The sequence below is a fragment of the Capra hircus genome, chromosome 9 (assembly GCF_001704415.2).
Source record: "Capra hircus breed San Clemente chromosome 9, ASM170441v1, whole genome shotgun sequence".
Taxonomy (NCBI): domain Eukaryota; kingdom Metazoa; phylum Chordata; class Mammalia; order Artiodactyla; family Bovidae; genus Capra; species Capra hircus.
In genome coordinates this window covers 6777651-6805587 of record NC_030816.1, presented here as the reverse complement: position 1 = coordinate 6805587, position 27937 = coordinate 6777651, and the positions used below count along the sequence as shown (strand labels likewise).

General features: G+C 41.6%; 1 pseudogene; it reads right to left on the bottom strand.

Annotated features, from left to right (window-relative positions):
• LOC102172153 overlaps positions 295 to 27937 on the bottom strand; it is a 54154-nt pseudogene continuing 26511 nt past the window's right edge.

Below are 27937 nucleotides of genomic sequence, written 5' to 3'. Positions count from 1 at the left end.
GTCCCCTCCCCACCCCATTCACCTGGGGTTGCAGCCGGCCTGGTAGGGCAGCAACAGAGCTGACGGTCTTGTCCCCAGAGATCTGGTTGCTGCAGGTGGACACCAGTACCCTGCATCTCCTGAGTGAGGGTCAGTCCCAGAGGCCTCAGTTGTGGCCACCCTGCTCATAGGAGCTGCTCTGTGCTGGAGGCTGAGATGTCCGGGAGCCACCAGGTGACAGAGGGTTTCAGCTCATCCTGGTCTGGGCAGAGCGTCCACATGTACAACATTAGCGGTACCTTGTCCAGGTCGCTCTCAACCACCTCGCCTTTGGGGTTCTTGATCACCGTCACCACCTGGGCCTGGAAGGTGGTGATTAGCACAGGCCTCTGCATCCATCATCTTGCTGTGACCTTGACTGTCAGCAAGTCCTTGACCTTGACTATCAGCACTGTGGGACACCCAGCCTGAGGCGTTGTTGCTCTTGGCACGCTTCATCTTCATCTCAAAGAGCCGATCAAGCATCACGTTGCTGTCCCTGAAGTCCTTCAGCTGCTGGTCCCACTTGGAGTCCTTGTGCAGCGACCCCAGTGCCTCCTCGTTGGCCTCAAACACTTCCTCTACCTTGAACTTCTCTCCGGCCGCAGGTAGGCCTGGTCTGCCCGGGGACGCTCAGGTCCATCTTCTGCTGGATGGACTCCACACCCTGGCAGGCGGCTTTGAAGGCACCGGTCCAGTCGAGCTTCTCCCCACCTTCGGACAACAACTTGGCCGCCGGCTCTGCAGTCTCGGATGCTTCTTCCACACCCTCCTTGATTTTCCCGCCAAGGTCACTTTGACTGACTTCATCAAGACTCTCCTTCCCTGTGCCCATGATCTCCCCCAGCTTCTTTCCTGATTGCCTCTTTCCTTCTCAGAATTTCTGATTCGATGGTTCTGTATCTCCTTCTATGGGGTCGCACAGAGTCGGACACAACTGAAGTGACTTAGCAGCAGCAGCAGTATCTCCTTCCGGCTTCTTGACCTTGCCTCAGAACTTTTTAAAATTTTTTTAACTTTCTTTCATTTCTTTGTTTTCGGCTAATTCCTGTTTGATATTACCGAGCCAGCCAGAGAGAAAGCCTTATCTGTTTCCCAAGGCACAGGATTTGGACAGGGTCTGCTCTCCGCTCAGCTGGTAGCAGCACCAGGTTCTGGCTGGACCGGAGGTGAACTCTGCTGTGGACCATCTCCGCGGGCACGGTACAGCCTGCCCGCAGCAGCGCCGGCATCCTGCTGCAGGATCCCGTGTGGGGAAAAGCTTTGATTGTGTTTTTAGAGCATTTACTTTTTAGAATTGGAGAAGGAAATGGCAACCCACTCCAGTGTTCTTGCCTGGAGAATCCCAGGGACGGAGGAGCCTGGTGGGCTGCCGTCTATGGGGTCACACAGAGACGGACACGACTGAAGCGCCTTAGCAGCAGCAGAACTTTATTCATTTCAGACCTTTTCTCTTTCTTGTCTGGTGAAATCCTATGCCTTTAAGGGTCCAGCTCTCTGTGAAGTCTTCCCTGACTTCAGGAAGGGTGGGTCTCTCCATTCTGAGAATTCCACAGCACTGCTCTCCATATCTTCATGACAAAATTATTTCCCTTACTATATTGTGATTTGCCATTTTTTAAATGTCTCTCATCAGTTACTTAAAGATGCCTTAAGGAATTGGGTATATTATTCCTGGGTCCCTCCTAGTGCCCAGCAGGGGTACACCGGACACAGGAATTATAACATGTATGTCAATCATATGGATGAGAGGCATCAAAAGACACCGTCATTTCTCCACTCATTCTTGGGTTGTGCATGTGTGTTTCTGTATTGTGGGAGTATGGAATACAGTTATGACCATGTAGCCATCAGATATGAAGGGTGTGTCCATAATGGTCCATAGAGAATCTGTGAAAATAGTTCTTGGGCTGAAATATACAAAGGGCTTGAGAACTGTTTATGCAGGCAATCACACCCTGAAAAGGAAGTGTGAGGGCCTTATTTGCCAAATAAGGCTACCATACCATGTAGTTATAACCCCATGCTTATCCCTACACCATTGCTTTTGTATTTAAAATCAGAACTTCTAAAAACATTTTCTTTTTCTTTTTTTTAATGTGCATTAAGGGCACATAATACATGATTATATACTTAAACTGACAGTTGTGATTTTTTAGTAGAAAATGAAGGAAATGGTCGATATTTTTTGGTAGTGAGTTTTAAGCCCGTGTGATAAATCAACATTTTAAACAAATTTATTCATCTGACTTCTTGTATTCTGGTTTCATCTCATTGTGTGTGTGTGTGTGAGAGAGAGAGAGAGAGAGAGAGGGAGAGAGCAAGAGAGATGAGCCTTGTAAACCTTGTTGAGAAACAACCACCAGCAAAGCAGCGGCAGATTCTGAGTTATCACAGAGTTGCATTACTACATCCTTCCCCCTAACATAGGCCGTGCTATTTTGTCATTTGTCAACTCCCTGAAAATATCCTTTTTCCCCCCACAAGTCAAAAATGTCTTCTTTAGGGCATACAGGATAAGTTGTAATAACACATTTGATAGCTCTAAGTAATTCTCTGCTACCAATGTACACAGCGAATGTTATTAATGGGAGACTCTTTCCATGGGCCCTGAAAATAGCCAATAACTCAACCTGTCAGCATTTTGATAACTACAGCCTTCAATTTAACATGAAGAAATATCAGATTCAGTTTAGTAGTCTCAAAAGCAATGAATACAGATGATGAAATCTCTTCTTTCAGGCAAAGAGACTCAAATTATACATAGACACTTATTTCTAATAATGTCATTTCAATTTGCTTCTCAGTTGCCTGATATTAGAAGCATTTATTCAGGAATTGGATGAGAATTTAATCATCATTTCAGAGCTCCAGGCCCATCTCAGGGACCAACGGAATATCGTTATCAGCAACTGAGCAGCAATTCTTCCTACCCCCTTCCTGCATTTCCTTATCTCCTTTTTCTTCTTACTTTCCAAGTTTTATTTCTTTGTTTAAAATTTTTTCACTGGAATATAGCTGATTTACAACGTTGTGTTAATTTCAGATGTATAGCAAAGTGAATCAGTTATACATACACATATATCCTGCCCTCCTTTTTAGATTCTTCTCCCATATAGATTATTACAGGATATTGTATAGAGTTCCCTGTGCTATACAGTGGGTCCTTATTAGTTACCTAGAGCTCTGACAAACCTAGATAGCATATTTAAAAGCAGAGACATCACTTTCCAACAAAGGTCCATATCATCAAAGCTATGGTTTTTCCAGTAGTCATGTATGGATGTGAGACTCTAAAGAAGGCTGAGCACCAAAAAATTGATGCTTGCAAAATGTGGTGCTGGAGAAGACTCTTGAAAGTCCTTTGGACAGCAAGGAGATCAAATCAGTCAATCCTAAAGGAAATCAACCTTCAATATGCATTTGAAGGACTGATGCTTGAAGCTCCAATACTTTGGCCACCTGATTCAAAGAGCTGACTCATTGGAAAAAGACTCAAATGCTCGGAAAGATTAAAGGTAGGAGGAGAAGGGGTTAACAGAGGATGAGATGGTTGGATGGCATCACCGACTCAGCGGACATGAGTTTGGGCAAACTCCAAGAGATAGTGAAGGACAGGGAAGCCTGGCGTGCTGCAACCCATGGGGCCATAAAGAGTCAGACACAACTTATTGACTAAACAATAACAAGTGTGTATATGTCAATCCCAGTCTCCAAGTTTATCTCTCCTCTCCCTTACCCCTTAGTAATCATAAATTTGTTTTCTAGATCTGTAACTGTACTTTGTAATGGGATTTTATTTTGCCTGTAAAACCAGCTCTGATGTAAAAAGCAGGCTCACCCTTGGAGATGGTCTATTGTAGAAAGGACCAGTGATATGTTGGTAAATGCTTATTAGTGTAGCTGATTTCCAGCCACCAGCATGTTAACACTGAGGGCAGCCTTGGGAAAAGAGGCCCCAAAGCACCTTATTCTGCAGCACTTCCATTGTACAGTGACAATGTAAGAAAATGCCCTCAAGAGCATAGATAACAGTAAAATGTACTGACATAATCAGAAAGTGGAAGGGTGTATTTATTACCTTTGTTTTTTATATAATTTATGTAATTGTATTTTTAATATAGTTTTTATAATGGCTATACTGGCTGACAAAATTCCTGATAATTTAATAATTTTTTCTCATGATACTATGGGCTTCCATGGTGGCTTAGATGGTAAAGAATCCTCCTGCAATGCAAGAGATCTGGGTTCGTTCGATCCCTGGGTCAGGAAGATCCCCTGGAGAAGGGAATGACTACCCACTCCAGTATTCTTGCCTGGGAAATCCCATGGACAGGGGAGCCTGGCGGGCTACAGTTCATGAGGTCACAAAAGAGTCGGACATGGCTGAGTAACTAACACTTTCACTTTTCATGATACTATAGGAGCTGGCTTCAGCTATTGAATAGGACACTTTACTCAACCTGCTTTCAGGACCCAAACCCTCCCCATCCAGCCCTGAACCCATACAGCATCACTTCAAGCACTTCTTTTGCTAGTATCTTCAATCAGGAACATTTGTTTGCTTGGAATGGCCAATTGTTTTGGTTAGTGGTGGAGAAGTGCAAAGATTTGTAAGAAAGAGTAGACAGACCAGAAAGAAGACTGGGACATCCTTTAACTCCCCCAAACCTAGAAACTTTTACTAAGTATCTTGAGTTACAGATGGACAGCCTGCTTCAATTTTATATTCTTGTATTTGGCTCACCACCTCCCAATGTCTTATAATTCAGAGTTTATACACACACACACACACACACACACACACACACACACACTTTTATATTTTTATATTCTCTTGAAAAATCTGAAAGTCTGGGCCAGTATTACCATAGGACTACAACCCCCTGGGCCTGAATAGTGACCCTTAAATGGCCTTGAGCTCTCCAATTCAATCTCTTCAATTTGCCAGTCCCTGGGGAGTGAATGAGTGGTCCCATTATAACCATGGCTGCCCCCCCAACCCCTGCCGCCACCCCGCATCCTGGCCATCTCTACACATCCCCACAGCCCAAGTCCAACTTGCTTTCAGTCATTCATTGTCTGGCCTGTATGTCTCCTTCGCAACCTTCTTGATTGTACAAACAGCCTTTGAAGTCTCATTTCATACCAGAATTGTCTCGACTTTGGATGAAAGTTAATGATTCTTCTACCATTACTCTGGGCTTGTTTCAGTGGTAAAGAATCCGCCTGCCAATGCAGGAGCCACAGGAGATGTCGGTTAGCGGGTTCAAATCCTGGATTGGGAAGACCCCCTGGAGTAGGAAATGGCAACCCACTCTATTATTCTTGCTGGGATCCCATAATCCCATGGACAGAGGAGTCTGGTGGGCCTCCGTCCATGGGGTCGCAGAGTCAGACATGACTGAGCACGATGATTGAGACCATTACTCTGCTTGTTCTGCCTTCACCAACTGAAACAAATTTTTTATTTTTAAAAAACCACCAAAACACTTCTATGTGCCTTGATTTTATGAATATCTTAGGAATGTACTATTTTCATTGCCCTGTTCTTTTACAAGTCCCTTTTAGATGGTCTGTTCTTGAAGGGCAGTGCTCAGGAATCATAGCCATTTAGCTTTCTTTGCATCTCACTTAGTAAAGAATCATGGACGGCTTTCTAAATGTTCTTTCATAGCTTCAAGAATGGGGATACTCACGGTGAGCTGATTGATGCATGTTTGTGAGTGGCAGCATTTGAAACAATCACTCTATCTTAGAGCAAGTTCAGTTCAGTTCAGTTCAGTGGCTCAGTCATGTCTGACTCTGTGACCCCATGAATCGCCGTATGCCAGGCCTCCCTGTCCATCACCAACTCCCGGAGTTCACCCAAACTCATGTCCATCGAGTCAGTGATGCCATCCAGCCATCTCATCCTCTGTCGTCCCCTTCTCCTCCTGCCCCAAATCCCTCCCAGCATCAGAGTCTTTTCCAATGAGTCAACTCTTTGCATAAGGTGGCCAAAGTATTAGAGTTTCAGCTTTAGCACCAGTCCTTCCAAAGAACATCCAGGGCTGATCTCTTTCAGAATGGACTGGTTGGATCTCCTTGCAGTCCAAGGGACTCTCAAGAGTCTTTCCAACACCACAGATCAAAAGCATCAATCCTTCGGTGCTCAGCTTTCTTCACAGTCCATCTCTCACATCCATACATGACCACTGGAAAAACCATAGCCTTCACTAGATGGACCTTTGCTGGCAAAGTAAATGTCTCTGCTTTTGAATATGCCATCTAGGTTGGTCATAACTTTTCTTCCAAGGAGTAAGTGGTCTTTTAATTTCATGGCTGCAGTCACCATCTGAAGTGATTTTGGAGCCCAAAAATAAAGTCAGCCACTGTTTCCACTGTTATCCCATCTGTTTCCCATGAAGTGATGGGACCAGATGCCATGATCTTGGTTTCTGGATGTTGAGCTTTAAGCCAACTTTTTCATTCTCCTCTTTCACTTTCATCAAGAGGCTTTTGAGTTCCTCTTCACTTTCTGCCATAAGGGTGGTGTCATCTGCATATCTGAGGTGATTGATATTTCTCCTGGCAATCTTGATTCCAGCTTGTGCTTCCTCCAGTCCAGCGTTTCTCATGATGTACTCTGCATAGAAGTTAAATAAGCAGGGTGACAATATACAGCCTTGATGTACTCCTTTTCCTATTTGGAACCTGTCTGTTGTTCCATGTCCAGTTCTAACTGTTGCTTCTTGACCTGCACATAGGTTTCTCAAGAGGCAGGTCAGGTGTGTGGATCTTAGAGCAAGAGCCCTCATTAAAGAGTAAGTCATGGTGCTAATAAGAGTGCTTTCAAATTTCTAGCAGTCTCCATGGCTTAGCAAATTACGTCTGCATCAGAGCTTATGCAGAAATTGTGCCAAGACACACTCTCAAAAATCCACAATCATTGTGCCTTTCTTCAAATGTCTTCTAAGTTATGCATATATAATGCATAAACAAGTTCTAGCTATTTTGTGAATTAAGAGTAATGAAACAATATTTCAACTGCCTTATCCTCGCAAACAGAAACAACCACTAGCTTTTATTTCTAAACGTTTAATTCATCACCACAGCCACCGTCATCTGGACTACAGATGGCAGACATACTTTCTGGAACTCTATTTCCAAGTAAACAGCATTTCCTTCAACGGTTCTGTAGAGAGAATACACAGTGTTTATATTCCTCTCAGCTCTTCTCTGCATTTTGCCCGAGATTATAAGCACATTTGGGAAGAGAACCATCTCACTGAAGAACAAGTGTATTCTGTCAAATTGGGTTAGAAAGGAACACTAAACTCAGAGTAGAGGGAAAATCCTTATGAAGAGATTCTTTTGGTTGGGTTGGGGTTTTTTGTTTAATTTGCATATCGCTTACTCAGTCTTTTGTGAGGGCACAGTTATCATTTCCAGTTCTGTTTTCTTTGTTCATAAATTCCTGACCAGACATAATTCACTTAATTAACAGCTCTCTGAGTCAGTCGAGTTTGCTGCCTTAGGGGACAGACGCCAGAGGGCCAGAAACTCCTGAGTGAGCTGGCGAGGCTCCAGAAGTGCATAATCACACACTTGGGCTGTTTCTGAAGAAACAGAACAGACCTGATGCAAACGACAGCAGCAGAGAGCGAGGCCGCTGTGACAGGAGGGGAGTCTCCCTCTGTCTTCCATCTTGGAAGAGTTTGCTTTCCATGTATGTGTGAGCCCCAGTGACACACACAGACACAATGAGCTCAAAAATCAGAGCAGGCAGATGTCGGTAGCCAGCTCACTGGAATTTCTGGAACCAATAATTTCAACCACTTAACATGAGCATTTGATCACTGGAAGTATGAAACATACAATCAAAAATTAAAAAAAAATAGAATAGATAAAATGAAATGAATGGAAACCATCACATTACTGGGTTCACTGTGCTTTCAGGGATTTACACCTGTTTACAGCATAAGTACTAAGTTTTTATTTCTGAGGTTTGCTGTTAATAGTGTTGATTTCTGGGCTGCAAGATAACTGGGGCAAAGGTTGTTGGGGATCCTATTGAATGATCTGGCTGTGTGCTTTTAGAGAGTAATTCCATATTTCATATGGTGGATATTAAAGTGGAACAGGTGCCTTGGGGCCTGAAATGCTTATGACTGCTAATTACTGATTTTTTTGGTAGAAAAAATATATATGAAATTTTATTGCCAGTACCATTTGAATAGAAAGTAAATATAACAAAAACATATTTACTAATCTATAACCCACTTGATTTCAAACAGTATTCTATACACAAAGTTATTATATCAATTATTATAATAGTTCAGTTTAAAGTAAACTTGAACAATCTAATGTTTAACTTTAATAATTACTAATATTTAGTTGTACTTAACTGTAGCATATCTAAATGTTTATTTGGAAGTGGTAATTGATCAGAGGTCTTCTGATTCTTTTTTATTTTTGATTTATTCATTTTTAATCTGAGGATAATTCCTGTACAGTATTGTGTTGGTTTCTGCCATACATCAACATGAATCAGCCATAGGTATGTATATGTTCCCTGCCTCTTGAACCTCCCTCCCAGCTCCCACTCCACCCCACCCCTTTAATCAGCATTTTATGTCCTTCTCTGTATTTCCTTACTCCTGGGTTGAGCTGATATTTGACCAGTAAGGAGTACCCAGAGGGAAAATCCATACTTTTTACAGGCAGATAGCACCATATCACCTGTGGCAAATGGTTGAATGTTGCTGTATGTTACCTTTTCTTGTGTTCCCTCCCATAAAGCATCCTGATTAGACAGGTCAAGCTCCACTTCTGAGTCAGAGAATCTTACAGACCAACTTCATTTATTTAAGCAACTGCTCTAGGAAAAGCAAAATGCTAAGCAGTGAAAGCAACCTACAAAATTTTGAGTAGTAAAATGAAAAAAGTGAAAGTGAAAGCAAAAGTCACTCAGTTATGTCCAACTCTTTGTGACCCCATGGACTGTAGTCCACGGAATTCTCCAGGCCAGAATACAGGACTGGGTAGCCTTGCCCTTCTCCAGGGGATCTTCCCCAACCAGAGATCAAACCCAGGTCTCCCGCATTGCAGGCAGAGTCTTTACCAACTGAGCCACAAGGGAAGCAAAGGAAAACAAGTGTAGAAATACAGATTATACACTGTGATTTTGCAAAGAACTAACTGTGGCTGAGTAGTCCTGGCCTCAGAGCAGGGCTAGAAGCACAGTCCTTTTTTTGGCCCACTTGTTGTTTTTCTTTTTAAAAATTGATTCAAGAACAATAAAACTGCAATAGGCAGCCGGGCCCACCTGCCATGTGACAGTGACCCCCCCTCATCAGTACGTCTGATTTCCAGAGGCTGGAGTCCGAGGCAGCCTCAGCAAGTACACAGATTAATATATTTGCCCCAAACGGAAGAGTTTTTGAGCTGGCAGTTGTTGATAAAGACGTGTCAGCCCTGGTTTTGTTCTTTACATAAAGTCTTTGAACCAAGATGGTGAAATTCTTGTCACTTCTATGTGCGTTGTTGTTTTGGTACAAATGAAGACATGGGAGAGGGTGGTGATCATTCCTAAACTACTGAAACAAAGCAAGGTGGATTCTATTATTCCAAGGGCCCTGGGAATTGAACGTCTTCAGAAACATTCGAGAAAGAAGGAAGCTAAATGTTAAAAGGCCTTAGTGTTGATTAAAAAGTGAGATCAGAAACAAACCAAAAATAAATAAAATGGATTCAGTATTTTACAATTAGGAGATTACACACAGTGACACACAAACTTTTACATTTTTGTACTCTCTTGAAAAATCAGAAAGTCTGGGCCAGTATTAGCACGGGGCCACAATCCCTGGGTCTGAGTACTGATCCTTAGATGGCCTTGAGCTTTCCAGTTCAAGTCAGTCTCACCGGTCCCTAGGGAGTGAGCAACTGGTCTCATTACAGCCATACCCCCTCCTCCCGCCATGTATCCTTCCTGCCTGGACAAGAAGACATTTGAGTCTCTGTCACAGAATTCCTCATGGGAACTCGGCCGCTTCAGTCATGTCTGACTCTTTGGGACCCCATAGACTATAGCCTGCCAGGTTCCTCTATCCATGGGATTATTCCAGCAAAAATACTGGAGTAGGTTGCCATTTCCTACCCCAGGGGATTAAACCCACGTCTCCTGCATTGGCAGGCAAATTCTTTACCACTGAGCCACCATAGAAATCCCAAAGCATTCCTCATAGAAAATTTTCAGATCCTCTACTAAAACTATGTGACTGTGAACAAATCACGTATCCTTCCCATCCTCTGTTTCCTCATCTCTGAAACAGGGATGATAATACCTGTAACAGTACACCTGTCTCGTAGTGTTGAAGTGTAGATCATACAGCCTGCAAAAGAGCTTCTCATGCGTTAGCTACTGTTGTTCATTTATTATTAAATAATTTTATAATTATATGAGTATTAATGATTGATCTAAAACCATTAAATCATGAGTCAAATAAGTTTCTAATTCTGATTTTTTTCTTCACTGTATATATAATATCATCAGCAACACATCAAGAGTAATCAATGAACTGTAATTTAGAGATGTAATTTGCTGATGGGGTCAGAAGCAGGTTTACTATAAAATTGACAAAATGTCAGAGCCCCTCATTTTTAATGGACCATTTCCAAGGCCTGGGAGAGAACCTAGAAATGAGTTCACCTAGTCATGCGCTTTTCTAAAATGTGTCAAAGTAAGATGGATTCACTGGCTAAGACAGTTGTCTCTTTCCACTCATTTTCCCTTTGTCATACTTGCCCTGTGATATCAGGGATTTTAGAGTGGCCTGTGGAGAAGGCAACGGCACCCCACTCCAGTACTCCTGCCTGGAAAATCCCATGGGTGGAGGAGCCTGGTGGGCTGCAGTCCATGGGGTCGCGAAGAGTCAGACATGACTGAGCGACTTCACTTTCACTTTTCACTTTCATGCCTTGGAGAAGGAAATGGCAACCCACTCCAGTGTTCTTGCCTGGAGAATCCCAGGGATGGGGGAGCCTGGTGGGCTGCCGTCTATGGGGTCGCACAGAGTCGGACACGACTGAAGTGACTTAGCAGCAGCAGCAGCAACAGAGTGGCCTAGCTTTTGGGAGATACAGATAAAGGGAGCTGAGCAAAGGAAGCATATGTTTTTGGTTTAATGGAGTATATTTATGTAGCTTGTGGTCTCTTCTGGCATTGTTACTTATTGCTAGGTATCCAGGTATAAAGATGACTTCCAGGAAAACCACTGTTGTCCACCAGGCTGACTCACCAACGGTAATACAAAGTGTAGGGTCAGAGATGAGGCTGCAACATGAAAGTGCTCTAACCACTCAGCCCTAGATTTGGGGGCCATGTGGGAGAAACAAGGTTTGGAATGTATGGGCCGAGCTAGTCTGCAGAAATCTCTTTTAATTATCAGACTCGCAAAGCAAAATTGTTAGTGGAAGATATGGTTTGCTACAATACTTACCCAAATAGGAGTTTTGTCAGAACAGATAAAATAATTCAGAATATACAATTTTAAATACTCTATATGTTTCTTTTTTGTGGGAATCATGCAAATATGAGTTTATAAGAATTCTTAACTTTATAGAGCAAAACTGTGGCAGTACCTCATGCATCTGAAATGTCTGTGTGGCATTCTGTGCTTTCTGCAATGCATTAACTTGTTACTCAACAAGCTTTACTGTTGTTGTTACTCAACATCTTGTCCTGACAGTAGTTCCAGAAGAAACAACCTATAACACTGACATAGGCATAGTGAGTCTGCACACAAATTGTCTAAAAGCAGTAAGATGACCCAAAGAATAGAGGGTCCCAGTCATAAAAATTCCTACATATATCCATCAACAAGTTAATGTATGTAAGATGGAAATTGTTTGATAGATAACCAGTAAGGACCTACTGTTCCCTACTGTATAGGGAACTATAATAAATATTTTGTAATAACCTAAAGGAAAAGAAGCTGAAAAAGAATAGATATATATGTATAACTGAACACCTTGCTGTATACCTGAAGCTAACCTGACACTGCAAATCAACCATACCTCAATTTTTTTAAGTTGTTTTATTACCAATTTATATAGCTCTATAGAAGGTAGGAGCAATTAAAATGTATTTGAAATGCACTTTTGCAAACCTTAAATTCAGATTGTGTACATTGTTCTGAATTATGGACTATGCCAAAATTTAAATAAAATGAAATTAAGTATCCTACTATAAGCCAAAAACCTATTCTGAAAGAAAGAAGACTGTTCAGTCAGTCAGTGTCTGACTCTTTGCGACCCCATGAATTGCAGCACGCCAGGCCTCCCTGTCCATCACCAACTCCCGGAGTTCATTCAAACTCAAGTCCATTGAGTCGGTGATGCCATCAGCCATCTCATCCTCTGTTGTCCCCTTCTCCTCCTGCCCCCAATCCCTCCCAGCATCAGAGTCTTTTCCAACAAGTCAACTCTTCACATGAGGTAACCATAGTACTGGAGTTTCAGCTTTAGCATCATTCCTTCCAAAGAAATCCCAGGGTTGATCTCCTTCAGAATGGACTGGTTGGCTCTCCTTGCAGTCCAAGGAACTCTCAAGAGTCTTCTCCGACACCACAGTTCAAAAGCATCAGTTCTTCGGCACTCAGCTTTCTTCACAGTCCAACTCTCACATCCATACATGACCACTGGAAAAACCATAGCCTTGACTAGATGGACCTTTGTTGGCAAAGTAATGTCTCTGCTTTTCAATATGCTCTCTAGGTTGGTCATAACTTTCCTTCCAAGGAGTAAGCATCTTTTAATTTCATGGCTGCACTCACCATCTGCAGTGATTTTGGAGCCCCCAAAAAATAAAGTCTGACACTGTTTCCACTGTTTCCCCATCTATTTCCCATGAAGTGATGGGACCAGATGCCATGATCTTCGTTTTCTGAATGTTGAGCTTTAAGCCAACTTTTCCACGCTCCTCTTTCACTTTCATCAAGAGGCTTTTTAGTTCCTCTTGAGCCTCAAAATGGCCAAATTCTCCTACTGGGTCTGAAGGAAATGGAAATCTCTTGGCAGCAACATCGTAAAAAGATAGATATATTTACTAGAATGAGAATACTTTCAGAAGGAAAAGCAGTGAAAGAAAAAGAAAGTTAAGAAGGGAAAAATCGTGTGTATGTCAGTCCTTTTCTCCCAGTTCGTCCCACCCTCCCCTTCCCGTCTATGTCCACAGTCTGTTCTCTACATCTGCATCTCTATGCCTGCCCTGCAAATAGGTTCATCTATACCATTTTTCTAGATTCTACATGTATGCATTAACATATGATATTTGCTTTCCTCTTTCTGACTTACTTCACTCCACTTGACAGACTCTAGGTCCATCCATATCGCCATCACATGACCCAGTTTTGTTGAGTTTTTTTTTTATGGCTGAGCAATATTCCATTGTATATATGAACCACATTTTCTTTATCCACTCACCTGTTGATGGACATATAGGTTGCTTCCATGTCCTGGGGTACACATGTATACATATAGCTGATTCACTTCACTGTACAGCTGAAACTAACATTGTAAAGCAATGTTGTAAAGCAATTGTAAAAGAACATTGCAAAGCAACTGTACACAATGAAAAACATTTTTAAAATAAATTTTTTAAAAAAGAGGAGAGAAATTATAAGTCCACCAGAGCATTCCAGATAGTCAGCAACCGCTTATCTTGAGGAAGAAGTTGATTTTGTTAGGAACCATGTCTTCTTTCCTCATGTTGTTACGGAAAGCAATAAAATGTTCAACACTGTTAATGACAGCAGTTTTTCAGAATTGTGATCCTCATAATATGTAGAGAGAAATGAACAGAACACAAAATAAACAAAAAGTCTTAAACAGATATTTTGAGAAGAAAAAGAAAATGTAACATTTTGAGATCTGGACTAGCCTAGCCCAACAATAAAACTGCATGAATCATTTTAAACTGTTTTCAGTGAGACAGACACAACTGACGCAAGACAAGTGCCCAGTCTGAATGACCATATTGCGAACTCTCAAGTCCTGGAGATGACACTGAGTACAAGAAGGCTGTGTTTACTTGTTTTATATGCAAGTCAAGCCAAACAAAGCACACTAAATCAGCATTTGAAGACCAAAGACAACTCAGCATTATTCCTGGAGTGCTAAAAAGTAGTTATAGTTGTTAAATTTTAAGTGAGAGTTTTGTCCTTCAGGGTCATAATGAAAAGTTAAATTCTTAAATAATACAAATTTAGTGTGAATCATGTTGTTCTTGAATTGAATCCATTGTTGTGTCAGGACTTGGGAAAAAATGTTGAAGTGAAAAAAAACAAGTGTGACTTACTTTTCCAAACATTTCAAAAAAATTTGAAATAATGGGAGAATCCATACAAAATGAAGTGGCAAACCAAACACCACCTACCTTTCCATTACTGCAGATTCTGCCCTGGTTACTTGGCAATAACAATGCACACTTGTTACAAAAGGAAATCCTATGAGCAGGTTTAAGCTTTTTTTTTTTTCCCCCTCTGGCCAAATGAAAATCATCGATTTGTGAGTTTCCTAAATCAATAAAATATGCTCTGGACAATTGTAACCTGTCATTGACAACCATTTGCCATCAGTTGTGTGGCAGCATAGCAGTTATGAGAGATGAGAGCCAAGATCTGTGTGAACATGTAACACGTGTTGCTCCATCTCTTCATCTCGTCAGACAGAAAGTTGCTTCTTAGGACCAGGAGTTATTAATTACTTTGGTAGTTTATAATAGTTTTGTTTTCTTTCCAGATCCATCTGACTGATGGAACAAATGAAACACGTATGCTATCCTGGATCACTTTGGAAGAGTAAGTATAACAAGATGGTCCATCTCTAATAGCACTGGAGCTAGGCACACAGATGAGGCAAGACTGGCCCGTTTATGTTGGGGGCTGGAGAATGGGCTCGCTATATTGTCTATTTATTATTATATATGTTAAAAATTAAAAATAAGTTACCGTTTTTTGGTTTGGTGGTAAAAGGAAAAAGCTGATTTCCTGTTCATTCAAGTTATGTACAGACCCAGATGTATTCATTAACTCACTTCCTCTAGCAGAAGCTACAAAATCTGGGGGGAAAAGTTCCTTATGTCATTTCTCCCTTTTCTATAGATTTCATGCTCAAAAGCTGATGGGCTATAAGAAAAGCAATAAAGATGAACAACAAAATAAACAGACATATATGGGGGCACTGAGAAGCAAATTGTAGGGAAAATTTTTCAGAGCACGATAAAAACAACAATTCATTGCAAGATAAACTTCTAATAGAAGTAATAAACAGGGTATTTGATTGTTTGCTGTTCCACCCAATTAATGGAAAAGAATTATATGAACAATGAAGAAATATTTATAAGATTTGTTTCTTGGACAGGAAATACTAATATCAACGAAGATAATCTGAAATTCACACCACATTTTCATCACTACAGAAAGCTTCCTTGTCCCAATTTTCAGTCAACCTCCCCACCTCCATTCCCACAATAGACAACCAATCAGTATTCTCATTTCTGACTTACAGCTTAGTTTTGACTGTTCCAGGCTTTAATATAAATAGCATAATATACTGTTCCCTCTTCTGTGAATGTCTTCTTTCAGTCAGGGTATTATTTGTAAGATTAATCTCTGTTTTATACATATCACAAGACGGACCGTGCTGAAAACAGCCTCCCAATGACTCCCTTTCCTGTTACCTTATCTTTTTATAATGGAAAATTGCTACCCCTGCCATCACGTGACAAGGTCTATATACTACCCCATGAGACGGACTGCTTTTATGACTTGATTGACCAATAAAATGTGATGGAAGTGATATTCTTTGACTTCTGAATCCAAGCCTTAACAGAGCTTATAGCTTCTACTTTATGTCTTGGAAGAAGAGGGTGAATGTGCGTGCTCCATCATGTCTGACTCTTCACATCCCCATGGACTGTAGCCTGTCAGGCTCCTCTGTCCATGGGATTCTCCAGGCAAGAATACTGCAGTAGGTAGCCGTTTGTTTCTCCAGCAGCCATATAAGGAAGTTCAGGCTATCCTGCTGAAGAGACAGGCCACATTTATAGAGAATGGCCCTAGAGGATGGGAAGACCACCTGGATAAATGGCCCCATGGAGGTAGGTGTCCAGCCCACTGCCAGCATCAAGCCACCAAGAGGTGATTGAGGCTCTCTTGGTTCCATCCAGCAACTGAATATAAATGCAAGTCAGCCCAGGCAGAAATGCCACGCTCTTAACCTACAGAAATAATACACCATAGTTGTTTTAAGTCATTATATTTTGAAGTGATTTGTTATGCAGCCCCAGATAACTGATATACAGTGGTTTGTTCCTTTTCATTGGTCAGTAGAATTTCACTGAATGGGTATGCCATCATATAATTCAGCAATTTATTTCCTTAGTTGTTTTTCCTCCCCTAGTTTTGACAGTTATGGAACAGTTGCTATGAAAATCCTTATACAGTTTTTTTTTTTTCAAGTGGACCATTTTTAAAGTCTTCATTGAATTTGTTACAATATTGCTTCCAAATATTTTTGGTTTGCTTTCTTGGCCCCGAGGCATGTGAGATCTAGTTCCCTGCACAGAGATCAAAAATGCATTCTCTACATTGGAAGGTGAAGTCTTAACTACTGGATCTCCAGGGAAGTCCTTTGTACAGGGTTGTTGTTGTTGTTGTTGTTTTAAGTGAGTATATTTTTATTTCCCTAAGAGTTGAATTGCTAAATTATATTTTAAATATATGTTTAAACTACCAGATTGATTCCCAAAGTACTTGTCTTTATACATTTCCAGCAGTAGTGCATGAGAGTTGCATTTGTAACTTTCCCCAATACTGAGTATTGTCTGTTTATTCTATTCCTAATTTTAGCTATTCTAGTTACTGTAAATTATGCTTTTAATCTGCATTTCACTGATGTTTAGCATCTTTTCATGTGTGCATTGGCCACTTTTATCATTATAATCATATAATTTCTTTTGTGAAGTATGTTTTGGTTTTTGCAATTTTTTTAACAAGATTACTCATTTTTCTATTAGTTAGCAGTTGGAATTATTTATATATACTGGGTATGAGTCTTTTATGAGATATTTGTATTGCAAATATTTTCTTCCAGTTATACCTAGCTTTTTCTTTTATCACCTTAATGAAATCTTTCGATGCATGGGAATTTTGTATATGATGGGCTATATTTTATAATTACTATTTTTCATCTACAAAACATGTGCCATCTGTGTCACAAAGATCTTCTATGTTTTCCTCTAGAAGTTTCTGAGTTCTAAGTTTTGTGTGTGTGTTCATGAGACCTTATTCTTTTTTTAAAGAATTCTTTTCCATTATGGCTTATCACAGTACAATTTGATCTTATTTATCCATCCTATATATACCAGTTTGCATCTGCCAATCCCAAACTCTCAACTCAGCCTTCTCCCAGCCCGCCCACCCAGCCTTTTCTTTTCTGCTCTCTGTGTCTGTGAGTCTGTTTCTGTTTTACAGACAGGTCCATTTCTGTCATATTTTAGATTCCACAAAGTGATGTCATATGGTGTTTGTCTTAGAGATCTCTTTCTGATTTATTCCACTTAATATGGTAATCTCTAGATGCATCCATTGCTACAAAATGGCATTATTTCATTCTTTATGGCCGAGTAGTTGAGTTTTAACTTTTAGCTCTATGTAGCATTTATATCGGAAAAGGCAATGGCACCCCACTCCAGTACTCTTGCCTGGAAAATCCCATGGACGGAGGAGCGTGGAAGGCTGCAGTCCATGGGGTCGCTGAGGGTCGGACATGACTGAGCGACTTCACTTTCATTTTTCACTTGCATGCATTGGAGAAGGAAATGGCAACCCACTCCAGTGTTCTTGCCTGGAGAATCCCAGGGAAGGAGGAGCCTGGTGGGCTCCTGTCTATGACGTCACACAGAGTCGGACACGACTGAAGTGACTTAGCAGCAGCATTTATATAGAAAAATATACCTGAATGCACATGCATAGTCAGCTGCTTCTCTGATTGAACCCTGACCAATACACAGCCCCAGCAGCAGAGAGGCTGACACTGCACTTTAGACCTGGAGCAGAACTTTCTCTTTTTCTCAATTCCACATTTTTGTTGTTGTTATTGTTAATAGGGTGGTAGTAGTACATGAACCATGTTGGCTGAGACGGCAAAGAATCTGCCTGCAATGCAAGAGACCCCAGTTTGACCCCTGGGTTGGAAAGATCCCCTGGAGAAGGGAATGGCAACCCACTCCAGCATTCTTGCTTGGAGAATCCCACAGACAGAGGAGCCTGGGCGGCTACAGTCGATGGGGTCGCAAAGAGTCAGACACGACTGAGCAACTAACACACTTAACACACACACACATGCTGTCCTTTTGGCTTCAGCCAGAGTGAGGTTTCCCATGTGTCTATGTTAGGTCATTCTGTTCTCAGTGGACTCCCAGCCCCTGATCTTTCTTCACGGGGTTAGAAATGGAAACACTGACTTCCTCTACAGTTTCTTTGGAGTGTAGGTAGCTATTTTAGTCCATTCAGGCTGCTTTAACAAAACACAATAGACTGGGTAGCTTATAAATAACAGAAATTTATTTCTCCTGGTTTTGGGGGCTGGAAGTCCTAGATTAGCGTATCATCATGACTGACGGGGGCTTTCCTGGTAGCTCAGATGGTAAAGAATCTGCCTACAGTGCAGGAGACCCAGGTTAGATCCCTGAGTTGGGAAGATACCCTGGAGATGGGAATAGCTACCCATTCCAGTATTCTTGCCTAGGAAATGGAGTGGGATGCCATTGCCTTCTCTGGATCATGTCCTAGGTGGGGTCCTAATCAAACCCCACCCCCCGATACCATCCCCTAGGGGTTCTATGTATAAATTTGGAGGGACACACACATTCAGACCATAGCAAGTGACCCCTTGCATACTAGAAGCTATCTGAGCAGCAATCAGATGTTACAAGCTCAAGGAATTGAGGGTTTTAAATTACGAATTTTATGTTTTAAACAACAAGCTTTGGGGAAATAAAAGAAACACGAGATAATCCTTCTTTTCCCCATCTTAGTCACAAATCAACCTGTCTTCACTATAGATGGGAACTTTTTATAGCATATTAGCCTTGGGGTTTAGTATAATGGTTTAGTTTGATTAATGAATGGAATTAGTCTGGAAAAAAATATCGAGGTTGAAGGCATTATTTATTGCCAGATATATTCTGTTTTATAAACAGAAATGCAAGTGAACTTCTTGTTCCCCAGACCTGGGGTGCTAGGGAATCATTCATCACAGCTGTCTTCCCTATAGCTATGAGTTCCCAACAAATGCTAGCATTCCAGGTCTGCATCGTCCAAAAGCCCATCCCTCAGATAAGAACAACGCTCACACTGATTACAAGCTCAACATATCTGCATGTAGCTCATCTCCCGAGAAAGAAATGCTTTCTAAATGGTTAGTACAATTTTCTTTATTGCTAGCCACTAGGCTTCTGTCTTATCTTAACAAAAGACAGAAAAAGGAAGTTCGAAGATAAGCCATTTTTCACATAAAGAACAGCCTAGAAGCATTTACAAATGGGAGCAATTTAGACCATATCCCTTCCCATGATTTACAGCAAAAATCTGGAAGACCTGGGTTACTGCCTCCACAGCTGCTCCCTGCTTCTTTTTCTTTTTTTCCCCAGATGAAGGAATCAATAAACTCAAATGGAATTCAAATAGAATTAATATCATTGCCTGAATCACTCAATTCGCATAGCTTCCTGAGGACTTCAAGTTAAATGGTAGCCTTTTGTCCTAGAAAAGAAAGTTAATCAAACTATCTTGCAGCTCCTCAGCAAACTGTGTGATTTGTTCCTAGAGTATGTCTTACACAGAAGTAAAAACAGTTTGCCAGTTACCAACCTCATAGCAGTCAGCAAAACTCTCCAGTAATCCCACATTTTAAAATATATGTCTTTTCTTGAGCAATCTGTTAAACCATTGCGTCAGTCCTTCAAAAGTAACCATAACTTTACCCCTTTTCACTTCACATAGGCTCAGCATGATCAATGACTCTTCAAATATAAAGAGGAATCGTTTATCATCTCAGCAGAGACCACCCACCACTGAAGTGAATATTAGTTCTTCTCCAGGTGTGCTGTGAGGTTAAAATGCCCAAGATGTAAGGAAGCAAGTGGTATTATTGGATTAGTCCTTGAAGTCTGAACAGATATTTTCTTTCTAGGGCAATTCTAACAATTCATAATTAAATGTCAGAATACTAATAAAACACCAGAAAATTATTTTAAAATAAAACAAAAAGAGAGAGGAAAAATTTGGATGTCAACCTTTAGCAGATAAGAAACTTAGGTCCATGTGGATGTTTGGAAAAGTTTCTAAAAGTTTTTTCAAGCAAAGCTGAACATCCAGCACATTCACTACCTTACTGAGCATTTGGCTTCTGTCTAGTTGAGATCTTAAGTACAACTTCTCTCAGTTTCCCCAGGGAAATGACTTACCTTAGTTCCAGGCTGAGTATAAACGAAGCAGGCTGGGACGTGGAACCTGGAATCCTTTGCTTCAGTGCTTGCACTGGACACACAAAATAGAAACCCTAAAGGACTAAAAAGGAATGCATGTGCAGTTGGGGCAAATTATGGACAAGATACAGATGATCAACACCCCCACCACTGCCCTCGCCACCCACGGCCATTTCTGAAGAGCCGGGAGCAAAAAGAGTGTTTCACGCAAAACCCAGAGACTGCGCATGCGCCCGGCACTCAACACTGCTAAAGGGGAGTCAGACCACCTAAGCCACCCCCCTACCCTACCCCTGGACACATCCTTACCCTCGCCTCATATAAGAAGCAAGCTCTCCCTCTTCTCGAGGAGTGAGCAAGGGAGACTTGTGTATTCTTGCTCCCCCCTGGTATATAACAGGAGCCCCAATAAAGCCTTGCCTGAGTTTCTTGTTTGGTCTGGAATCAATTTCTATTGATTGGGGAAGGCCAAGAACGCTGGTGGGTCTTACAGGAAGGAATGGGGCTTGTTCATGAATCTGCGTTTTCCCTCCTTCATGTGGCCCCATAGAAGTCAGGACATATGCTGATGTTTATCAACCCAACCAACACATCCCCCAGGGTCAGCACAGACACTCCCAATTGGGAGACTCATTTATGTGTGGTATGTGTGGCTACAGTCATGGAGAGGGCTTGGTCAGAGGGTTATACCTTTTCTGAAAGGGTTGGAAAATAAGTATGAGAGGAAAGAACAGTAGAAACTACTCTTCCACTCTTGATCCCGGATCTCAGATAAAGGCTGAGACTGTGGAAGGAAGAGAGAGCAGGGTCGGGATCTTTCAGGTCTCTGTCCCAGCCTGTGGCTGTGGACACTTCTTTCTTTCTTTTGCATCCATACATTTATTAAAATTATGGTAAGTTTAAGTAAGACTTTGTTCCATTTTTTGCTTTTTCTAATTTTTAAATTTTTTAAACTGGAGGATAATTGCTTTACAATGTTGTGTTAGTTTCTGCCATAGAACAGCGTGAATTAGCCATAAGTACAAGGAGACGACAAAGGACAAGATGGTTGGGAGGCATCACTGACTCAACGGACATGAGTTTGAGCGAGTACCGGGAGATGGTGAAGAACAGGGAGGCCTGGTGTGCGGCAGTCCATGGGGTCACAAGGAGTTGGACACAACTGAGCAGCTGAATGACAATACATATATCCCCTCCTTCTTTTTTACTTTTATTACATTTATTTGTTATTAATTGGGGGATAATTGCTTTGCAGTATTGAGTGGGTTGCTGCCATACATCACCATGAATCAGCCATAGGTATACATATTTCCCCTCCCTCTTGAACCTGCCCCCCATCTCCCCATCCCACCCCTCTAGACCGTCACGGAGCACTGACCGGAGCTCTCTGTGCTATACAGCTGCTTCCCACTAGCTATCCGTTTTGCACATGGTGGTGTGTATATTTCAATGGTACTCTCTCAGTTCATCCCACCCTCTCTTTCCCCTGTTGTGTCCATAGCTCAGTTCTCTAATCTGCACCTCTAGTCTGGCTGTGGGCACTTCTGTGTTCTGTAGCTTCATGATCTCGTTTCACGTTGATGTGGGGTCCTGACAAGTAGCATCTTAATAGCCTCACATAGTATCAGTCCTCAAAGGCTGAGTAGCCTTCACTTACCTTCTGCAACCCTTTAGAAGAGGTCTGCTGAGTCAGAATTTTCTCTGGGGTGTCCATCGGACTAAATCAGCCCTGTAGAGCAAAACAAATACAACACAGAGAGACCATCAAAGAGAACAAAAACAGAAAGCACGTATAGAAATGAAAGATAGCAGAGAAATACGAGTCAGTGTCTCAAAATTCATGGGCTTTACAAGTCTCTGATGAGCTGTTTATAAATAGAGAAAACCAGCCCATGCTTATTTCTAAAAATTCAAAACGAACCCGAAGTGTCTTAGAGTATATAGTTTAAGGGATTAATATTAAGGATCCATTACAAATCAATGGATTTATAATTAGTGTGAAAGCAAAGACTTAGTATTCACTATGAACTTTATTGCTCCATAGGAGGCTCAACTCTGAGTTCCAAACATATGCCAAAATATGTACTATTTTGTTATTAAAAATAACATTGTTCATCCTATTTACATGATTCACATAACTACTGAAGGCCATTTGCTGCTGGGTATGCTCTGGGGAGAGCTTCCCAGGTGATACTAGTAGTAAAGAACCTGCCTGCCAATGCAGGAGACATAAGAGACATGGGTTCAATCCCTGGGCCAGGAATAGCCCCTGGAGAAGGGCATGGCAACCCACTCCAGTATTCTTGCCTGGAAAATCCCATGGACAGAGGAGCCTGGCGGGCTACAGTCCAGGAGGCCCCAAAGAGTCGGACACGACTGAAGCAACTTAGCAGTCAGGCACAAGCTCTGGGTATTGAGCATAGATGCATGCCATCTGAGTCTAACCTGCTTTCTCTAGAGAGATCTGCTTATTTTTTATTCCTTTCAATTTATACCATAATTTATGATTTAGGCTATGAAGTCTTTCTACCTTGCCAGTTATTGCCAACATTCACCTGTCACCTGAAAGTTTGACGGCCTTCTGCTAAGGGGAAGGTATACCAGGAAGGCAGGCTCATTTTGACATCCAGCATTGGAAAGATATATTTTCTGCATGAAAATCAAACCACGCAGCCAAACTCATAAGAGTTTTTGTACAATTCACACAGTCTTGTTCATGTTGTCATTCATTATTAGAAGAATGGAGACCTGACCATATAACCTGTTGCATTTCACTCAGATTTTGGAACGCTTGAAGAAATGTTAATTTTTTGAGATGTTAAGTGAGAAAAACGTAGCTTTTTAATATAAAAACATATGCGAGCACTTTTTAAGCTTGAATGATAAAAACAGTGTGAAAGTATAAAAATCATAATTGATGATAGTTTTTCATTATATAAGGTAATATCCTTATTATGGGAAATGTAGAAAATATAGAACAGTATAGAGAATATAAAAATTACCTTTAATATCATAGCTGAGGTTTACAACTTCAAATATTATAGTATTGTCTTCTCATTATATTTGTAGCATTAGATAATCTTTTTAAATTGTGATCATAGTATTTGTACAGGTTTGTAGATTCACTGTAGATCCACATCATTACATATTAAATATTCTTCTAAAACACGACTATGAATCGTTAGATAATAATCTATCATGTGTTTGTACCATTATCAAAAACAATCTCCTAATGATATTCCAAGGAAGAAATGGAAAATATAAACTTTTCTCTATCTCATCTGAGAAAATGTTTCACATAATTATGTGAAGTAGGAGTGAAGTGATATATTAATATTTGCTAAATGTTTAGTTGGGCTCCCCTGGTTGTTGAGACAATAAAGAATCTACTTGCAAAGCAGGAGACCCAGAGTCAATCCTTGGGTCAGAAAGATCCATCGGAGATGGGAAGGGCTAGCCACTACAGTATTCTTGCCTGGAAAATTCCATAGACAGAGGAGCCTGGTGGGCTACAGCCCATGGGGTGCAAAGAATCGGACACAACTGAGCGACTAACATAGACACACAGACACACACACACATATTTAGCTGTAATTCCTAATAATATTTAGTATTATCTCTGTATTTGTGCAATTTCCTTATTTGAACATGTTGCACTAACATTTATGTGATCTTTATATGAGCAGGATTTGCTCCAAGTGCTTTCCACAACATGGTAATTTTATTGTACAGTGGGTATGTATTTTTTCATTTATAGATATATTTTACATGTATATATGTTTTATATGTTGCATATGTAATGCATGTTACGTGTATATATATGTTTCTTCCATGTGCATATGCACACTGAGGTGGGCATGAGGACTAGTGAAGCAACACTTCAAATGCTTTGTTTTCCTCTTTGTTGTTGTTTGGTTTTTGTCTTTTCAAAGGAGAAGATCTGCCATTTCAAGGCTGCCTTACACTTTTCTGCCTGCAGAAATCTTGGTCACCTTGATGTAGGTGTCTTCCTTCAGGAAGGGAAGTCACTTGAGTGATGTCCCCTTGATGATGTAAATATAGATGATTCTCATTACTCATGGTAGTTCTACAAAGTCACTGCAAAAACAGACTCAGTGAATATTGAATAATTGCTCCTAGGGTAAATACAGAGTTAGGTTCCTAAGAGCCTCTGGTCACAACATTTTCATTAACTGATCACTGCATATCTTTCTTTTATGTACATTTCTATTTAAAGACAAGTTATTAAACATACATTGTTAATTAACATTGAACTCACAGCTGACATCACTTTAACTGATGCCTGAAGGAAGCTTATCTAACACACGTATCTTATCCATGACACACAGCACAGCCTTCTAGTATTTAGGTACACAAGCCAGCACTTTAGCACTACACTTGGGGGCATTTTAAATCACCAACAAAATGCACAAAAATGCAAATATATATATATACATATATATGTGTGTGTGTGTGTGTGTGTGTGTGACCAAATAGACCACACAAAAGTGATTTTACCTCCCTGTGCAGGAGACAAAAGAGACATGAGTTTGATCCCTGGGTTGGGAAGATCTCCTGAAGGAGGAAATGGTAACCCACTCCAGTATTTTAGCCTGGAAAACTCCATGGACAGAGGAGCCTGGTGGGCTACAATTCATGGGTTTGCAAAGAGTCAGACACAACCAAGCACACACAGATGGAGAAAGGAACTGAAACAGGAAAGGAAAACGGGTATTAGGAAAAATGTTTTCCACTAACGTAAGGAAAGGGTGCAATAAAATACTCTGCCAGACCACATCTGATTAGAAATAATACACTAAACTTTCCTGGTGGGCCAATGGGTTAAGAATCTGCCTGCCAGCGCAAGAGACATAGGTGAGATCCTGGAGACATAGGGAAGATGCCACATGCTGCTGAGCGGCTGGGTCTGTGCACTCCAACTCCTGAGCCCATCCTCTGGACCCACAACTACTGAAGCCCACTTGCCTAGAATCTGTGCTCCACAACAAGAGAAATCACCACAATAAGAAGACAGTGCATTGCCACTAGAGAAAGCCTGCCCAGAGCAACAAAAACCCAGTGAGGCCAAAAATAAATAAAGATTAAAAAGAAGAAGAAGAAGAAATAATACCCCTTAGGATACAGATCTAGTGTCTGGAGAAATTTGCAAATTTCTTTGTTCAAAAGAATTTCCTAGGGACAAAAGAATGGAGAAGTCCCTTCTTTCCCTGTTGTGGTCCAGCATTATCAAACTTTACCTTGTGGGTGGCCAATGATTCTAGTTGAGCTTTGCTGCCAGGAAAGTTGGGAAGGACTCTTGAAAGAAAACTAAACATAGGGTCCCCCGGACTGGAAATCTGTGCTCAGTATAGAAATCCTAGTTTGGCACAGAAGAGGAGTTGATCTGAAAAGTGTAGCAGAGACTAGCACCTTCTGATCTGAGTCACCCTGGTATTGGGGCATTCTTTGGGAACAATGATAGCTCGGTTGGTAAAGAACCCGCCTGCAATGCAGGAGACCTGGGTTTGATCCCTAGGTTGGGAAGATCCCCTGGAGAAGGGAAAGACTACTCAGTCCAGTATTCTGGCCTGGAGAATTCCATGGACCGTATCGTCCATGGAGTTGCAGAGAGTCAGACACGACTGAGTGACTTGCACTTTCACTTTCACTTTGGGAACAATGACCAAGTGAATACAAATAACAGGGTCTTAGCAGTGGTATCCAAGATTAGGACAATTTCCTCCAAAGTATGGTATTTTTTCCCCAAAGTATGGCACATAAGGAATGGTATTATTCTCCCTAAATTACTGATTATAATTTTTGTAGTTTTTAAAAAAATTCTTTAATCTTTTTATTTTTATCTCTTGATTGTGCTGCACATGGGCTTTCATTAGTTGCTGTGTATGTGCATGAAAGTCGCTCAGTCGTGTCCGACTCTTTGTGACCCCATGGATGATACAGTCCATGGAATTCTCCAGGCCAGAATCCTGGAGAGGGTAGCCTTTCCCTTCTCCAGGGGATCTTCCCAACCCAGGGATCGAGCCCAGGTCTCCTGCATTGCAGGCAGATTCTTTACCAGCTGAGCCACAAGGGAAGCCCAAGAATCCTGGAGTGGGTAGGCTATTCCTTCTCCAGCGGATCTTCCTGACCCAGGAATCGAACTGGGGTCTCCTGCATTGCAGGCAGATACTCTACCAACTGAGCTATTTCTGTGAGCAGGGGCTAGTCTTCATTGTGGTGTGTGGGCTTCTCTTGTGGGGCACAGGCTTTCAACACAGGATTCAGTAGCTGCAGTATGGGGGCTCGGTAGTTACGGCTCACAGGCTCTAGAGCAGGGCTCAGTAGCTGTGGCACACGGGCTTGTTTGCTCTGAGGCATGTGGCGTCTTCCCAGATCAGAGATCCGACCCATGTCGCCAGCCCTGGCAGAAAGATTCTTATCCACTGTACCGCCGGGGAGGTCCCTCTTTATAGGTGTTTTAAAAGTACCAGAATTCATTGAATTCTCCTGTTTTCTTCCTAAATTTCTGGCCAAGACTTCCTGCTCTGATTAACCAGGGATTTTGGACATTCTTGGGAATATCCACAGCAATTGGTGCAGATTTATTCTCTCCTTCTGGTGGGGGAGGGTGTTGCTGCTGCTGCTGCAGCTAAGTCGCTTCAGTCGTGCCCGACTCTGCGCAACCCCATAGACGGCAGCCCACCAGGCTCCCCCGTCCCTGGGATTCTCTAGGCAAGAACACTGGAGTGGGTTGCCATTTCCTTCTCCAATGCATGAAAGTGAAAAGTGAAAGTGAAGTCGCTCAGTCGTGTCAGACTCTTAGCGACCCCACGGACTGCAGCCCACCAGGCTCCTCCATGCATGGGATGTTCCAGGCAAGAGTACTGGAGTGGGATGCGATTGCTTTTTCCGGGGGCACGGTGTTAGGTTTTTCTTTTTCAAAAGCATCCATCTCCTTTTCTATCTTGTCTTTCTTTTCTCTGCCACTTTTAATCCCTTAAGGTCCTGGAACAGGGTCTTGGGTCCACTTCTTGATGATCTGTCTGCATCATCCACAGCTCTCAAATTTAGACCTTTGGAGCCTGACCTCTTCTTTGAGCTCCTGACTCCAGAGAAAACGGCTGACTTTGCATCTTAGCCTGAATATTTAAGAGAGGTTTTAAATCAGAACTATCCAAAATAAAGCTTTCTTTCTATAGTCTGTTCACACTTGGTTTTCCTCCTGTCTTTCCCATCTTGCTTTGAAGTGATGGTCTATTTGTTTATTTTTGGCTTCCCTGGGTCTTTACTGCTGCGCAGACTCTTGCTTTTCCTACCTGTAGCAAGCGAGCAGGGGCCAGTCTCTAGTGTGATGTGTGGGCTTCTCATTGTAGTGGCTTCTCT